We start from the raw sequence: 4,941 nt of genomic DNA on the forward strand, positions 1-4,941 counted from the left end.
CTCGACCAGCTTTTATTAAGCTTTGAAAATATTGCTTTTACTGGTAAATAACAACCAGCATACCTAAAGTTGCATAAAAATATAGGTACAATTTAATACCTGCAGTCTAGAAATCCCCTGTGTGCATCTTTCTGGTCAACCCCCTGACCTCCCAGAATGACCAACAACCTGACTGTGTGATAACCATCTCTTTACTGCCCTTTATAGTGCAAGCATGCATGTGTGTACCTTGAACACTGTACTTTAGCGTTATTTCTAAACTGCACAGGAATGGAGTCACGTTCCATTCCTTTATCCTGCTTCTTTCTCAAAGCATCGTGCTTTGAGATCCATCCATGCTGTTGTGTGCAGACTTAGTGCACTGGTTTTCACGGCTTATAGGATTCTCTCCAGTGAGTAGACCACAGTTACTTATTCATTTGACTGTAGACTGGGAATTGGCCGTTGTACAGGGCTGCTGGCAGTGGGCAATGCTGTTATGAATATTTCTGAATATAAGTCACACGTGCAGTTTCTCTGTGGGCTGTACCTTGCGAAATGGAAGTTCTGGGTTTGCGTATCTGTAATTTTAAAGATGATGCTGAACTGTTTTTCAAAGAGGTATCTGGGTTGTCCAAATCTATATCCTTGCTGACTTTCATGTTTGTTAATTATGAAAAGAGTATGTCAAAATCACCTACTATGTGTGTAGATTTGTCTATTTGTCCTTTTAGTTCAGTCATTTTTTTTGCTTTATATACTTAAATCTAGGTTATTAGATATATCAGATTGTTATATCTTCTTGGTCAATTGATCATATTCAAAACAATTTTGATTTCAATGTAAGAATGTTGATAAGAGCACTGTGCATTGCCGGTAACGCCGGACAGCCCCACGTGGGAAACTGTCCAAATGTGATCATTTTGTCATTACGAAGTGACCCTTCTTATCTCTGTGGATGCTTTTTTTTTTTGCAGTACACGGGCCTCTCACTGTTGTGGCCTCTCCCATTGAGGAGCACATGCTCCGGATGCGCAGGCTCAGCGGCCATGGCTCACGGGCCCAGCCGCTCCGCGGCACGTGGGATCCTCCCAGACTGGGGCACGAACCCGCGTCCCCTGCGTCGGCAGGCGGACTCCCAACCACTGCACCACCAGGGAAGCCCTCTGTGGATGCTTTTTGCTTTGAAGTCAGTTTTGGACTTCTAACCTTGCTGCCTCCGGGATCCTAGAGATCCTAGAGAGCCAGAGGGAGTGAGTTTGCTGAGTGAGCCCAAGAGGGCAGGAGAGAGAATCAGGCTGACCCCCTTGAGCCGCCCGGCCCTTGGGGCTCAGAGAGGTTGGGGGACCCTCAGTCCACGCCCTCCTGGGGACTGGAAGGAGGCGGGGAGGGGGGAGCAGAGCCTTGAGGACAGCGCTCCCCATCGGAACACCTGCTGGGTGGGGGGTCAGCTGCCCACACACGGCTTTTCCACGTGCTCACCCCACCGCTCTGAGATTCGGTTTCTAAGGCTCTTGTTTCTATGCTGTGATGTGGTTGTCGACAGTATTTTCAGAGGAGGAGCTTTGAAATGCGAAGGCATTTATGGCAGTGGAGTGACTCAGGCTGGGGCTCTGCTGTGGGTGACTCAGGAGCTGGGCCCGGGGTGGAGGGTGTTCTGGGGCTCATAGGGCTTGTTACTGGGCAGTGAACAGGAGCCTAGACCCCTTCAACCGAGATGCAGCCTCCTCGGCTGCCCCGAGAGGCCGGCGGAGTCTGGAACTTGGGCTCGGCGACAGGACAGGAATGGAGCTGGCCCAGGCCAGCGGGTCATAGCTTCCATCTGTGTGCGTGTCAGTGCGGACACGGCGGCTGAAGCCAGATTCTGACTCACCCCCTTGCTCATCTCTGCCTAGTGTCACCTTAAAGCTGGTCAGCAGAGAGACCATGTGCGTCTGTGCACTTCACAAGTGGGGACCTTCCAGACCTGCCCGGCTTTCCACCTCACCAAGAAACGTCCTACCTTCTTTGAGCGCTCCAGCCCCCAAATCAGCGGTCCCCTGGTCCCACAGTCATTGGAATTGTGCCCTTGTAAGTAATAAGTTCACTAGTATGGGATCAACCAACACTGTCTTATTGGGTGAGTTCCAGTGTTTTTAATCTTCATGTATCTTAAATCTGATGTGGAGCCTAAAATCCCAAATGTACTCCTTCAGTCAGGCCCTCTGTGCTTTGGCGTCAACGGCCGGCATTCTTGTGTGTTCAGTAAACTCTCTTTGGGAAAGAAAGGGGTAAACTTAGATTCTCCTCCAGATCTACAGATGCAATTTCAAAATGACATCTCCACCGAAGGACCTAGATGCCCGCTGGCTGTGCATGCTGGGTCATTCTGTGTGTGTGTGTGTGTGTGTGTGTGTGTGTGTGTGACTGAGTGGTATTTGGAAGCCTGCATGCCTCTTTCCTATAGTTAGAAATTACTTGGCAGGTCAAAACAGTGAGCTCCAGGCCTTATTCTCTGTCTTGAATTTATAGACAAAGGACCTTAGCTCCTTGAGGCTGATGTGAGACAGCAACAACCTGTTTTAGCTCTTTTGTGGATGGGCCGGGACCAGTGTGCAGGGACATGGACGGATAGGGTGGGGACATGTGAGAAGGCAGGTCCAGGCCTGAGGGCTGTGGGTGTGACAGCGGGAGAAAGTTTGGACAGACGCTTATAAAGTAGAAAAGAGCAGAAAAACAGGTTGTGAGAGTTCAGGGGCCAGTTAAGTAGGACGTTTCATCTCATTCCTTGTGTGTTTTTCCCAGGGATCTAGAACTAGTTTTTCCTCCACAGTCATGTGCATCGTTGCCAGGGACACAGAGAAGACATGCCGGCCAGGGACACAGGGAGGAGATGCCGGCTCTTGCCTCCAGACTGGTCACCCTGTGGTACCACCTTGGGTTGGGCTGCAGCACTTCCTTCTTTTTAGGAGACATGGGAGCTCCAGAATCCATCTGTTTCCGAAGCAGAGTGTGTGATGCATGCGTTCCTCTCCCCAAAACACTTATTAAATGCTCTTCAGTGCAAGGCACTGCCTGCACCTACATTTTCCCACTGAAAATGGCTGGTGAGTATTGGCGTTGGTCAGAGTGACATGACTCCACGGAGCTGATGTACAGCTGAACGCCTCCCTTAACTTGGACGCAACTCTAGGGATGAAAGCAAAATGACCCACAGCCCAGGGATGTCACGGTCAGCTGGGCTTGCCCCCGAGTTCCTACCTCTGCAGCTGAGTGTGTTCAACACATGTTTGTGGGGATAGTGTCAAGGCATCGTGGAGATCAGGGACTTCAGTTGGAAGTCGATGCATCCTCGGGGTGTCTCTGACCCCCATCTGACAGTGCACGGGCAGGACCTGAGCATCCCCATGCTAAGAGCCGTAGCTGCCTCTCAGTGCCCTGCCTGGGGCTCAGGCCCTGTGCAGAGTAGGCTTGTTCCTAATCAAGCCAGAGCCTTGCATGGCTGAGGAAATCGGAGCCTGAAGAGTTCTGCCCCACCCCCCAGCCAGTCCCCAGAAGAGCTCAGCGGTAGCCCTCGTGTTTCTGGCCTCCGCTTGTGGTCTGTCCATTACCCTGCCCGGCATAGTTTCCATCTTTGTGTTTCTCGTTTCCCGCTCTCCAGAGAAGCTATCCAGAGGTGACTCGTGCTTGCACAGAGGGACACTTTCCTGGAAGCCCAAACACCTGCCCAAAGTCCTTGCTCTGCAGGATCCCCAGTAGGTGCCTCACCTGCTCTGCTCGTGCTCAAGCCTTAGGCCCCCGGCTGTGCCCCTCTGGTCTGCGAGTCATGTCCTGCTGTCTTTGCACCCCAGGGCCGAGCCCCACCTGGAATGCGGTAAGCGCTCGCTGTGGACAGAGCCTCCCTCCTTCCTCGCCCCCCTGCACCCCCAGCCCTTCCTCCTACAGCGCAGTGTCCTGACTGTCCCCCAGGGCCACCTGTTGGCCTTCTCAGCATGCCACGGTCTCCCAGGCTGTCGGATCCCTGGACAGCCCTGAGGGAGAAAGTGCTATGGGATCTGGGTCAATGGATGAAGCCAGGCAGCAGGGAGCGTCTGAGGGAGATGGACTGAGCTGCCTCAAGGTTCAAACCTAACTCTGGTTTCCTCCTTACAGGCCTGTGCGGGACCCCAGAAGGTGGGGGAAGGTAGCATTCAAGTTACTCTGCTGCATACAGGTTGGCAGTTGGTTCTGTGTTTGAAAGAGCAGCTAACGTTTAGCTGAGCCCGTGACAGGAGGGTTCCGGACAAAGGAGTGACCTATTTCTCACAGGGTCCTGCGTACGGTTTGGTGGCCTAGGGGAGCCATGAGTTTGCATCAGCGAAGGCTTCTGCCCAGGAAGCCCGTCCAGCTTATTCTGGGCAGTTGATGGGACTCCCTGCGGTCCAGGTGAGAAGAAACCTCAGCTCAGGGCTGGCCGTGAAGGGTTGGGGACCCCCCACCCCTGGGTACAGAGTGGCTGGAGAACTACCCTTATGACTTGACGGCGGGGTCCCGTCTCCCGCAGCCAACCCTGCAGGTGCAGCTGAGTCAGGAACCACAGACAAGGCGAGACTTGGGGCCCTGTAGCCCGGTGGTCGCGTTACAGGCAAGAGGTGACTTTTGGCTCACGTGATTCAAGACCTATTTTGTCACAGGAATACAAAGTAGCAAGACAAAGCAAAGAAGTCATTAACTGTTATTATTGTTGCTGTAGAGTTGCTTTATGTTTTGTTATAAAAACAAAATTCACCTGAGTAAACTTGAAGATCTGATTGGCTTTGTTAGCTGAGTCGTGAATTGGGCAGCATCCCATCCAGGTGGGAGCTCGAGCGGTTTTTATAGGGGGAAGAAGGGCGGGGAAGGGGAGCTATTAGCCAAAGAAAAGAAAGGATTGTTCCAGGCCAGGCTGATCTCTTTTGGGAGAAGGGGAGGCAGGGGTCGTACCTCACCAGCCTTGATCCGGAA

At 52.4% G+C, this 4,941-nt stretch overlaps 1 long non-coding RNA gene across 3 annotated transcripts; it reads left to right on the forward strand.

Moving 5' to 3' along the window:
* Window positions 1–1,582: 1,582 nt before the first annotated feature.
* LOC113625752 (uncharacterized) lies at window positions 1,583–4,730 on the forward strand. Of its 3 annotated transcripts, none has more exons than XR_003434840.1 (3): window positions 1,583–3,065; window positions 3,620–4,383; window positions 4,502–4,730. It is a non-coding gene; the product is annotated as an uncharacterized LOC113625752 (long non-coding RNA). The 3 variants fall into 3 exon arrangements; XR_003434839.1 differs by having other exon boundaries at window positions 3,620–3,713; window positions 4,111–4,730; XR_003434838.1 differs by having other exon boundaries at window positions 3,620–4,730.
* Window positions 4,731–4,941: the final 211 nt, after the last annotated feature.

This window comes from Aethalodelphis obliquidens, unplaced genomic scaffold (genome assembly GCF_003676395.1).
Source record: "Aethalodelphis obliquidens isolate GAN/ISIS:26980383/991018 unplaced genomic scaffold, ASM367639v1 scaffold16, whole genome shotgun sequence".
Taxonomy (NCBI): domain Eukaryota; kingdom Metazoa; phylum Chordata; class Mammalia; order Artiodactyla; family Delphinidae; genus Aethalodelphis; species Aethalodelphis obliquidens.